This window comes from Crotalus tigris, unplaced genomic scaffold (genome assembly GCF_016545835.1).
Source record: "Crotalus tigris isolate CLP2741 ecotype Arizona unplaced genomic scaffold, ASM1654583v1 scf7180000024471.848039, whole genome shotgun sequence".
Taxonomy (NCBI): Eukaryota; Metazoa; Chordata; class Lepidosauria; order Squamata; family Viperidae; genus Crotalus; species Crotalus tigris.
This window is the reverse complement of record NW_024100642.1, coordinates 588,856-601,663: the sequence shown is the minus strand read 5'-3', so window position 1 is coordinate 601,663 and position 12,808 is coordinate 588,856. Positions and strand designations below refer to the sequence as shown.

The 12,808-nt window shown below is 44.9% G+C and overlaps 1 protein-coding gene across 12 annotated transcripts in view; it reads left to right on the top strand.

Moving 5' to 3' along the window:
* GATAD2A (GATA zinc finger domain containing 2A) overlaps nt 1-12,808 on the top strand; it is a 112,558-nt gene that overhangs the window by 45,631 nt on the left and 54,119 nt on the right. Inside the window, exon 1 of one of the 12 annotated variants that reach the window (XM_039333019.1) lies at nt 8,763-9,205. The exons of 10 other annotated variants lie outside the window; for them this stretch is intronic. The gene's annotated coding sequence lies outside the window, so the exon portion shown is untranslated. Of the gene's footprint in view, nt 1-8,762; nt 9,206-12,808 lie in introns of those variants that run through there. One more of the 12 variants, XM_039333024.1, reaches the window with a different exon arrangement.

Below are 12,808 nucleotides of genomic sequence, written 5' to 3'. Positions count from 1 at the left end.
ATCTAATTCATATTTTTGTATATCTGTATAACATCTATTTTTATTCCAGACTAAAACCCAAAAATTATCAAAGGAAACACTCTTAAATATAGTCATTATCATCTACTGCCCTGCGAGAAAGTTCCTTGAAAAGAAGGGGGGGGGGAGAGACATCAAAATATAGGTAATCCTTGACTTATGACTACAATTGAGCCCAAATTTCAGTTGCTAAGCAAGACAGGTGCTAAGTGAGTTTTGCCCCATTTTACAGCCTTTCTTGCCATAGTTAAGTGAATCACTACAGTTGTTAAGTTAGTAAAATGCTTGTTAAGTGAATCTGGGTTGACTTTGATTGTTAGAAGGTTGCAAAAGGGGATCGCACGACCCCGGGACACTGCAACCATCATCAGTACGAACCGGTTGTCAAGCACCTGAACTTTGATCATCTGACCAGGGGGATGCTGCAATGGTTGCAAGTGTGAAAAATGGTCATAAGTCACTTTTTCAGTGCCGTTCGTAACTTTGCTCACTAAATGAATGGTTGTAAGTCAAGGATTACCTGCAGCCTATTGTTTAACTGATGGGACCTGGAGCATTCTGACTTGCTAGATGAGTGGTTCTCAACCTTTTTAATGCCGCGACCCCAACCGGTCGTAAGTCGAGGACTACCCAACCGGTTGTAAGTCGAGGACTACCCAACCGGTCGTAAGTCAAGGACTTTCCCTGCCCGGGAGCACCGCACATGCATGTTGGCGCCCCCTGCGCCGGCTGAGGCGTAGCTGGCAAGCGGCAGAGACGGCGCAGGCCAACCACCGGCTGGGCCACCAGCTGGCCCAGCCCAAGGGAGGTAAGGTACCCGCCGGGCCCCACATGCGCCAGCAACCCTCCCTGCGCCCGCCCACCTCCCACACCTGGCCCTCTTTTACTTACATTTTTAGTAGTTGCTCAGCAGGGAGGGGTGGAAACTTCCAGACAGCTCACCTTCGCTGCAGATAACTTGCGGCACCGTTTGCAGAATGGGACTTTTGGCGGGCTCAGCAGGGCAGAGACAGCCTGGACAATTCCTATTGGCTTTTGAAAGCCAATAGAATTAGACTCTATTCAAGAGAGTCTATTCTATTGGCTTTCAAAAGCCAATAGAATAAAAGGGAAGTAGCACAGCTAAGGAAAAGGGGGAAAAAATGGCGGACTGCGTTGTTTGGCGACCCCCGTGAAATGGTCGTTTGACCCCAAATGGGGTCCCGACCCGCAGGTTGAGAACCGCTGTGCTAGATTGTATAGGATACTACATAATCTAAGGTTAAGAGAGACAGGTGGTTAAAAGGGTTGTGATTATCCTAGGGCTGTTCCCAATTCATTACAAATGATCAAGAAGCTCTTCCAGTCTGCTGCTTCTGCTAGTGCAGCGGTTCTCAATCTTCGTATGACAGCGACCCCCGTCACATGGACGCGCCGTGCATGTGCGGCGCGCATGCGTGGTGCCGCCCCCTGGGGGGGGAAGATGGCGGATCGCGTTGTTTCGCGACCCCCGTAAAATGGTCGATCGACCCCAAATGGGATCGCGACCCATAGGTTGAGAACCGCTGTGCTAGTGGTACTATTATGGTACTATTCTTATTAATAATTATTATTTGCTAAAGCAAAATGTCTCCATGGAGATTCTCAGGTCATCTAGGTCATGCTCTAAAGGGTGCTTTTTGAAAAGGCAACTGGGTTATGTTTTTTACTTGAGAAGCGAAATGTCTTCCTCAAAGAAAAAACACGATCTGGTTGTCTTTTGAAAAAAAGCATTTTTTGAGACATTTGCTAAAGCCAGTATCCCACTTTTCTGCTTCTTCAGCTATTCAAGGCATCTTGCAACTGTTGAAAATACATGGCGTTAAAATTAATACAGATAGTCCTAGACTTACAAGAGTTCACTACAAGAGTAGTGATGTAAATAAATTCCTGTTAATCAAAATCCTGGTTATATTTATTAATTTCAGTAGTCGGTAGTTTATTAAGGTTAATAAATGAATAATTATTACATGAAGGAAATATTCACAGTGCTTCCTATTTTGTTGAAATTATGAGAGTTCTAGTAGCAGTTATTACTACCCCTTGCATTGGAGGTGAAATGGGGTTTAATGATCACACCATATGGCAGTGGTGGCGAACCTATGGCACGGGTGCCAGCAGCAGCACTCAGAGCCCTCTCTGTGGGCACGCTCACCGTCGCCCCAGTCCTAGGCCTTCAGCTGGGTTTTATAAAACCTTTTTGTTTTAGGCCTCCACCGCTGTGCAAAAATAAAAAAAAGGTTCAATCAATCAGTCAATTTCAACTTCTTGCGGGAAAAAAAAAGATCTTGCAAAGTTGGAATTGATTGATTGAACTTTTTAGTCCCACCCAGTCTGCTGTTACCACTGCAACCATGCCCACCCAATTGGCCATGCCCACCCAATGGGCCACACCCAGCCAATGGGCCACACCCACCCGGCACTCGACGATGCAAAAGTGGGTTTTGGGTTGCAGTTTGGGCACTCAGTCTCTAAAAGGTTCACCATCACTGCCATATGGGGCAAAGCTCCCATCTCTTAGCACTGTTATGATCAGCTTTTTGCTTTAAAGAAATCTATATCCATTTCTGTTTATAATGTATCCTCCTAAGTTCATTTTTTTAAAATAATGAAATGTTTCAACTAGAGTTGATTTTCTTCTGCCGTATTAAATGAATGAAATTAGATGCCATGTTTAATGCCACTTGCTATATAAGTATCTCTGAACAAGCTAAAAAGTATTTAAAGTGGATGTTGGACTAAGATAATGATTCTAAGAACAATAGCAGTAACAGCTTTGTGGCGTCTTAAAACTAACCCATTTTTCTCATGAACTTTTATGGAAAACTTTAGACTATATTACAGTTGCAGCGTGTGTGGATAAGTCTATTTAGCAGTAAGACACCCCCCCCCCCAATTGAATGTGGCTAATTTTCATGGAATGGGACGAGAGTACATGTTTTGATTTTTAATGTGAATTAAGATGCTATGTTAAAACAAATTCCAAGCTCACTCTGACACTTTTGTCTGAAAATGTGCTCTGCAATTATTTTTGGAACTTCCCAGTCCAAGTAATAATATATCTGGTTCTTGTGTTGCCTGCAAAATAGCTTGCAAAATGACAGCTTTAAAATGAGCAACAAACAAAAAAAAATTACAGAACATTTGCAGCAAAGGTATTTTTTGTAGAACAGCTCCCCTCCTTCAACAATTTTCAGTGAGGTACCATTGAGGATAGGGGTCCTATATAAAGACTGCCAGCACACCGCATCATACATTTTATAGATAGTAAACCAGTGATGGCGAACCTATGGCACATGTGCCAGAGGCGGCACTCGGAGCCCTCTCTGGGGGAACATGTGCTGTTGCCCCAGCCTGCATCCCCCCATGGCCCCCTCCTTACTAGCAACCCCCTGGAGGAGAGTCGCCCCCAGGCACGGCCTGTGCAGAGCAGTGCAGCCAAGGACATGGCAGCCGGGCAGCAGGAACAAGACTCTGCCCTCATGTCCTGTCGCGCACAGATGATGCTCGGGGGCATGGGCAGAGGGCTTGGCTGCCATGGCGTTGCAGGGCTGCCTGGGGCAATGTGGTGGGCCGTGGAGGCGGTGGGTGGCCCTGTGGGCAGACGGGGGCAGAGCAGAGTGGGGGTGGAGTGGGCGGGGCAGGGGTGGAGCTGGGGTGGAGTGGAGGCGGGACAGTTTTGGGGCACTCAGTCTCTAAAAGGTTCGCCATCACTGTACTAAACTGTTTACCAGACTCCTTCAACAGAAGGTGCAATGTCCTATCATATCTTTGCCTTCATATCTGGGGTACAAAAATAAGGATAACCACTAGATGGCAATCAGGGTTACATTTTCTGGGGGTTTTTTTGCTGCCATCTTGTGATCACAGTTTACATATCCCTAATGTAGTAACTGAGAATGTCTGAATCTAAACCATTTTGAAACAGATTACAGGTAGTCCTTGTTACAACTATTTGTTTGGTGGCTTTTCAAAGTTACAAGGGCACTGAAAAAAAGCGACTTATGACCATTCAAGCATCCCCATGGTCACGTGATCAAATTTTAGATGCTTGGCAACTAGCATGTATTTATGACAGTTGCAGTGTCTTGGGGTCATGTGATTATCTTTTGCAGCCTTCTGACGAGCAAAGTCCATGAGGAAGCCAGATTAACCTAACCCAGTGATGGCAAACCTTTTAGAGACCGAGTGCCCAAACTGCAACCCAAAACCCATTTATGCATCGTCAGGTGCCAGGTGGGTGTGGCCATTGTCTGGGTGTGGTCCATTGGATGGGTGTGGCCCATTGGGTGGGCGTGGCTGCAGTGGTAACAGCAGACTGGGTAGGACTAAAAAGTTCAATCAATTAATTCCAACTTTGCAAGATCTTTTTTTTCCCCACAAGAAGTTGAAATTGACTGATTGATTGAACCTTTTTTTTTTTTCCAACAGGAGAGGCCTAAAGCGAAAAGGTTTTATAAACCCTAGCTGAAGGCTTAGGACTGGGGCGACGGTGAATGTGCCCATAGAGAGGACTCTGAGTGCTGCCTCTGGCACCCGTGCCATAGGTTCGCCACCACTGAGCTAACCGTATTACTTACAACTGGAGTGACTCACTTAACAACTGTGGCAACAAAGGCTACAAAATGGGGCAAAACTCACTTAGCAACAGAAATTTTAGGCTCAATTGTGGTTGGAAACCAAGGGCTACCTGTACTAGCAGCCAAACTGAAGAAAAACATGAGTTAGCAATAATCCAGCAATTGGCGTTCCACTCACTAAAGGGCACCAGGAAAGAGCTGTTTGAAGTTAACAACCAGGTGTCTTATCGAGATTCTGAATCATCCGAGTCATGTTTGTCCCAAAGGTTTTTTTTTCCAACTGGGCTTCCTTGCTTTGTTTCTTTGAAAACGTTTCACTTCGTATTGAGTTCTCATCAGAACCGTAGAAACGTCTTGGATAGGAAGTGAAATATTTTCAAAGCAAAAAAACTAAGAAAGTCCAGATGCATTTTGGAAAAAAGCACCTTTGGGATTAACACCCAGGTTTTTATATGACAAACCTATCCTAAGTCCAAAACAGTGATCTAAACCAGAGGTCCCCCAACTTTTGAGCACCAGGGACCAGTTCCGTGGAGAGAGGTTTTTCTGCGGACCGGAGGGAGCATGGTTTTGTGTGCTGCCTGCATCCCGCAGATGGGGCTTTCTTGTTTGCGCGAACCGGTTTCTGGCATGCGGCTGGACCACGGACCGGGGGTTGGGGACCCCTGGTCTAAACCAGGAAAACATTTTCATTATTCGCTTGCTTTGTGATTGCAACTTTTATTCCAGGAGGTCTTCACCTTCACCTTCCACACAGTTGGAACTACATCTGAACTATGCACCATGTAAGTCTACTCAGGACTCACAATAGCTACCTACGGTCTTTTTCCTGCAGCAACATAAGTTGTGTGATCCTCAGCCTGCTGGGATTTTCTCTTGCCGATCAAGAGGCATTCTGGGATCTTCCTGATCAGAATCCAAGACCTTGGGTTCTATACAAACAAACTACTCCCTGCTACGCTGGGCCTGTATAATTAAAATAATCTTTTGAAAAACATGGAAAGGGTGGGGTGGGCCCAAGCTGCACCCCCTGCAACAGAGTACTGGAGACAGAGCAGGCAAGAAACTTTTAATATGGAAGATAACTACTAGCTGAACTCAAATGAAAAACAGGTCTTTAACTTCCTTAATCAGAAAGTCCTTGAAAACACCTCCAACTTTCTTCTGCTGGTGTGTTTCACAAAGAAATTGCAACCTATCATTAAATCTGGATCGAGTCTTTCAAAACAAACAGGGGAATAAAAATGATCTGTGTTCACTGTGGCTGTTTACATCATAAGAAATATTCCCTCAAAGTTACGAGTAATTTCCAAATTTTGTTTTCCCTGCGAAAGCTTCCTCCCTCATTCTGCCATTAGGAACTATCTGATAGGTATAAAAACGGCTATGTGTGAACAGCAGTTTTCTGAAAACATAGGCAGCAGAATATGTTCCATATTTGGTTGCATAATCAGAATGGCATTCAGTTTCAGGATCTCCAAGGTGGACATTGCCCTCCTGTTTCTTGACTCCCCAAAGACATCAACTGGCCACTGAAAGGAACTGAATACAGATAATCCTCAACTTACAACCACAACTGAGCCCAAAAGTGAGACATTTGTTAAGCAAGTTTTGCTCCATTTTATGACCTTTCTTGTCATGGTTGTTAAGTGAATAACTTCAGTTGTTAGTAGCATGGGGTTGTTAAGTGAATCTGGCTTCCCCATTGACTTTGATTTGTCAGAAGGTGACAAAAGGTGACTGCATAGCCCCAGGACACTGAACTGTCATAAATATGAGCCAGTTGTCAAGCGTCTGAATTTTAATCACGTGACCATGGGGAGGCTGCAATGGTTGTAAGTGTGGAAAACGGCCATGTCACTTTTTTCAGTACTTTGAACAGTCACCAAATGAACTGTTGTAAGTCAAGTACTGCCTGTATTAAGTATACCATTATATATTTAACTTAATTTTACTGGGTTGATGTGTCAGCATTGTTCGGAAATAGTTGTTGTTTTATGGTAGTCTGTCAAATCACAGAGGGAGAGGGGTGTTTTTGTCACAACCTCCAGAAGACAGGCTTAGGATACAGGAGGATCTGGACAGACTTGAACACTGGGTGCTATCTAACAAAATGAAATTCAATGGTGAAAAAAGTAAGGTTCTACACTTAGGCAAGAAAAACCAAATGCACAGGTGTAGTGTAGGTGGTACCTTGCTCAATAGCAGTAACTGTGAGAGGGATCTCGGAGTCCTAGTGGACAATCACTTAAATATGAGCCAGCCGTGTGCTGCAGCTGCCAAAAAAGTCAACACAGTACTAGGCTGCATTAACAGAGGGATAGAATCAAGATCACATGAAGTGTTAATACCATTTTACAATGCCTTGGTAAGGCCACACTTGGAATACTGCATCCAGTTTTGGTCACCACAGTGTTAAAAAGATGTTGAGACTCTAGAAAGTACAGAGAAAAGCAACAAAGATGATTAGGGGACTGGAGGCTAAAGCATACAAGGAACGGTTGCTGCAATTGGGTATGTCTAGTTTAATGAAGAGAAGGACGAGGGGGGACATGATAGCCGTGTTCCACTATCTCAGGGGCTGCCACAAAGAAGAGGGAGTCAAGCTATTCTCCAAAGCACATGAAGGCAGGACAAAAAACAATGGATGGAAACTAATCAAGGAGAGAAGCAACCTAGAACTAAGGAGAAATTTCCTGACAGTGAGAACAATTAATCAGTGGAACAGCCTGCCTCCAGAAGCGGTAAATGCTCCAACACTGGAGGTTTTTAAGAAGAGACTGGACAGCCATTTGTCTGAAATGATATAGGGTTTCCTGCCTGAGCAGGGGGTTGGACTAGATGACCTCCAAGGACTCTTATCAACTTTAGTAGTAGTAGTAGTATTTCACAACCTGTTTGTGAGGCTTTCTGAGTCATCTGGTTGTTTACTCTGGGCGATGTAGGATGTGGGTTTCAGTGTGATAGAGCAGGAGTGGTCTTTTATCAGTTCTTGCGTAAAAAGGCATCCTTGTGAAACCTCCATGTTCAGAAGCAGTTCCTTTAGGAATATCAGCTGCCCCAGAACAAATGGCGGGCAGGGTGGGGGGAAGAAGCCTTATGATTTGTCATGATTTAGTGTGCCTTTTAGTCTAGCGATTGTTGGAAATGGTATACTATACTGGATGAAACAGGCCAAGTTGTGTTAGGCAAGTGGACTTCTAAGGGCACTGGAAAATCCTTTCATTTACTGTGTTTCCCATCTTTGTGTTTCCCATCTTTATGATGTGTAGACTTCAGCTCTCAAAATTTCCCAGCATACTGGCTGGAGAATTCTGGGAGTTGGAGTCCACTCACTTTAAACAAAGTTTAAGATCCAGAAATATTGAAGAAGATGATCCCAAACTTGTTCACTGACATTGTCTGTTACTGAGGACATATCTTGGTGGCTTTGTAAGAACACTGGATGAGTTCCAGAGGATGAGCCCCCAGTTACCTTTAATTCAGCATTCTTCCAGATCTCCTGTTTCGACATTTCTGCGAAAGATGCTCCCAGAATTCAGCAACTTACCCGATGTATGTTTACTTCCCTTTTTTTCAAATACCACAAATTTACTTAACATCCCTAAAAAGCCTCCAAAATGCATACACACATGCCTGAAAAACCCAGCCCTGCCTATCTGCAGAACCTCTACATTTCAAGGCAGCGGTCCTGGCCAGCTGTTTAAAAAAAAAAAATGCATCCCCAAGCTTTAAAACTAACAAAAGAAGAAAAAAATGCAACCGCAGTCCAAAAATGTTAGATTGCCTGATCTTGTTTTCCAGTGTGCTGTAACTTTGTCTCTAACGCATCCTTCCTTGTAACTATTTTTCATCCTTCAACTAGAAAGTTGTAATCTTTGTTCCAGATGATCATTTCAGTAGAGTTCTGTAGCCCGTCAGTTATCAGTTTAAAAAGTGACCCTTTGTGGTTCGTTGCTGCCTGCTAAATATACCCAGTTCACCTTTCCTTTCTGCCTTGCTGTGTAAGTCTTCAGGGCCTGGTCTTCTTTGTAAATCCAGCCTCTTTAGCACAATTACCTCTCTCTCTCTCTCTCTCTCTCTCTCTCTCTCTCTCTCTCTCTCTCTCTCTCTCTCTCTCTCTCTCTCTCTCTCTCTCTCTCTCGAGTCCTAAGGTCATTCCTGCAAGTGCTCCGGAAGCGTAAGCCAGCTTAGAGGGGCAAGAGCCGGCCTTGTTTATTGGCTCCCTTAGAGGAGGAAGCTTCTTCCCGGAGTCTCTCCCTGACTTTTTTTCGGAACGCCCACTGGAAACAGCTTCCAGTCTCTGATGTGACAGTTGAATGCATAGATAACCTCATTCCACGCTGGGGTATCTTTCTTCCTTCCACCATCACTTCACCCCGAAGGGGGGGGTCTCTCCCACCGAGCACTGAGCCCCTTCTTTCCTTGGCCACTAAGCTTTTGGAGGAGGAGGAGGAGGAGGAGGATGTACGCGGCGGCGGCAGCTCTTTGCGTGAGAAGTTGACTCGGAGTTCGCCAGGCTTCCCTGCCGGGAAGAGGAGGAGGGGAAGCTACGAAGTGGGGCAGGGCCCTGAGCCTCCACTCAGCTGGTAATTTCCTCTTCGTAAGCAGCAGCGTGTGGGTCAGGAGAAGGCAGGGAGCTGGGGAAGTGAAGTGAAGCGCCTTGTGGGGGAGACACACTCTTTGCCACCCTGAATTCCCCAGGATCTTTTCTGAAGAAACGGAATTAAGATTCCTAACTCACTCTTAGCTTCGTCTTCTGTTCGGGGCATTGTTTTCTCTACGGTGTCTTGCGTTTGGCTGGCTTTGCTCTTGGGTGGGAGGAAAGAGCTTGGTGGTTCAACTTTTGTTTCCAAATCTTTTCCGCTTTCTCTCTCTTTCTCTTTCTCTCTCTCTGTGTAAGTAATACTGTCAAACCGTTTTCTTAAGAGACACTGATTTTGGATTGAATAGGGGAAACAAGATGTTGGATATTAATCGAGTAAATAATCGCTTAAAAAAAAGATATATTTTTTTTTTTGCCAATTTCTATGGGGTTACTTCCACCATTTAAATGTATTTGGCTCCTGCTGAAATTTGTCTGTGTGCTGCAGGAGGCCAGTGGGGCAGCAGGAAAGGTTTGCTAAAGCCAGTGAAAACCCTGCCCCACCCCAGGCTTCCGAGATCGGCGGCATGCATTTTGTTTCTGCGGAGGGTTTTTTAGGCTTGCCAGTGGAGCCTTGAAAAGCAGGTATTTGGGTTCCTGTTAAAAAGGAGAAGGAAATTTCACAGGCTATGGAATTCAGCTCAGCTCCCCATGCTAACTTCTGTGATGCGTCTTTAAAAATGGGTGAGGAGCACTATTTAATTAGGAAGTCTCCTATCATTTTTAGATAAAAGTTTATCTGACACGGATATACATTTTCCAGGGACTTTTATTTTTCATATGTGTTGGGGAAGGTAATTCAGGCAGCTGTCCTGAAGCCCCTATATGGAGGGAAAGGGGGTTTCATAGAAAGTTTGACTCAATCTTTGAATTGGTTTGATGGCTCCTTTTTTTCCTCATCCAAGGCAAACAAATTACAGTAAAAGTTTAAAAACCCAGGAGGGTTTTTTTTTCCCCCAGCATTTTGGGTCCCGCTGAATTAAATAGACAAAGGAAACTAGAAGAGGAATGCGCATGTTTCATTAAAAAAAAAAAAGCAAGGAAAAAGGGTGTAGACTTTCTCATGAACATTGTAATTTAAACAACTGATTGATTAGTCATAAGGTCTACTCTAGCATTCCACAACTGAATGCCCTCCAGAGGTCTTGGGACCAGGATTCCCAGAATCCTAAGCTGGAATGGAGCACACCCAAGTCGCCCCAAAATGGTGCCTTCCCTTTCCAAACAGAATAGTAGTGTTTGAGAATTCTGGCAGTTGATATTTGCATTTATGGATTGTACCAGAGTTTAGAGTTTGGGGGCCTTTTCCGTCTTTTTTTCCAAGATACCAGGGATTGATATACCAGGATACCAGGGTTTTCAGCCTGCAGAGGCTCTGTTCTGCCATGGAACCATAATAAAGCAGGGAGACAGTCTACCCTGTGTGGATTAACCTAAAGAATTCTGTGATACATATTGAAAGGGATTATATAATGCAAATTAGATTGGGTGATGTTCTTTTGTACTTCAGAGAAATGGAATTTTTCTGTGAAACTCGTAGCAAGGCCAGTGCTGGGACAAGCACATTTTAAGCGTGTAGGAATGTTTTGATACCCTCTGAGTAACTTCATCAGGTGGGCCATGCATAATTCCCAGTTTGCCAACTCAAGAGTGTCTATGCCTGAAAGAACTGCTAGCTTTGGGCTACTTAGGGTAAGGTCAGGTTGTAGTCTTAAACCCTGGGTTTCTTAGCTCAGCCAGCCTCTTACCTGCTTTTCAGGAGCTCCGTGTTTTCAATTTCCTTTGGGCATGGCACTGTAAGCCTGTGTTCAAAAAACCTCCATTCCCAATAGAGCTAGAAAAAAGCCTCCTTATCCTTCCTTAACATGTGTCAAACTGAAAGAAAAGAGACTACAGGTAAGGTAGTTAAGGTACCAGGTTAAAAAAAAAACCCTGGAGATCATGAGTTTTAATTCTGCCTTAGGCACAAAGCCACCTGGGTGATCTTCGGCCAGTTGCTGTCAGCCCAGGGAAAAGAAGCAATAATAATCAAGTTGGAAGGGACCTTGGAGGTCATCCAGTCCAACCCCCTGTTCAGGCAGGAAACCCTATACCATTTCAGACAAATGGCTGTCCAGTCTCTTCTTAAAAACTTACAGTATTGGAACATTCACAGCTTCTGGAGGCAGGTCATTCCACTGGTTAATTGTTCTAACTGTCAAGCAGTTTCTCCTTAGTTCTAGGTTGCTTCTCTCCTGGGTTAGTCTCCATCTGATGCTTCTTGTCCTCTCTTTGCTTGCCAGAAGTTTATAAAAGGTGATCACATGACCCTGGGGCACACTGCGGCCATAATAAATACAAGTCAGTTGCCAAGTGTCTGAATTTTGATCACGTGACTGTGGGGATGCTGCAACAATCATAAGTGTGAAAAACAGTCATAAGTCACTTTTTTCGGTGCTGTTGTAACTTTGAATGGTCACTAAATGAACTGTTGTAAGTCGAGGACTACCTGTATTACTCCATGGTCGGGCCTTACTTGATTCTGCATTCCCAGAATCTAGTGAGCCGCTGACAAACAAAGAAGATGACTCTGAGCAAGATTTATTTGAACAAAAATTCACAGCCGATTCTCCTATAATCATAGTTCTGGGACAAAATGATACATTTAGAACATAGTACAATGATGATGAACCTTTTAGAGACCGAGTGCCCCAAAACTGGCCCCGCCCCTGTTCCACCCCCTACCCCATCTTTGCTCCACCCCCCCAGGGCCCACTTCACCTGCCCACAGGGCCACTCACTGCCTCCAGGGCCCACCGCAGATCGCTCAGGCAGCCCAGCAGTGCCATGGTGGCCATGCCCTCTGCCTGCACCCCACAGCATCAACTGTGCGGGATGGGTCATGTCTACGCTGCCTGGCTGTCATGTCCTTGGCTGCGCTGCTTCATGTGGGCCATGCTCGGGGGCGACTCTCCTCCAGGGGGGCTGCTGGTGAGGAGGGGGTCATGGGGGGAGGCGAGGCTGGGGCAATGGCACGTGTGCCCAGAGAGAGGGCTCCGAGTGCCACCTCTGGCATGCGTGCCATAGGTTCGCCACCACTGACATAGTAGGTTCAACTCCAGTTCCTCCAATTATGGTATGTCAGATAGCCACAAAGGACTGCTGGCAGATGAAATGCAGTACAGTAAGTCCTTGACTTAACGACTGTTTGAAATTACAACAGTCCTGAATAAAGTGGATTGCAACCGATCCTCGCACTGTTGCGGTGGCATTCCCACGGTCATGTGATTAGAATTTGGCAATCAACATGTAGTTACAATGGTTGCAGCATCCCAGGAACATGTGATCACCGTTTGTGATCTACCCAGCCAGCTTCCCCCTCCCCTGTCAAAGTCAGTAGAAAAAGCCAGATTTGCTTAACAACCACATGATTCACGTTAACAATGATTTGTTTAACAGCCATGGCCAAAAAAAGGTCATAAATCAGGCTTGGCTTACTTAACAACTGTCTTGCTTAGCAGTGTAAAATTCTGATCTTAATACTAGTTGCAAGTCGATGTCTACTTGT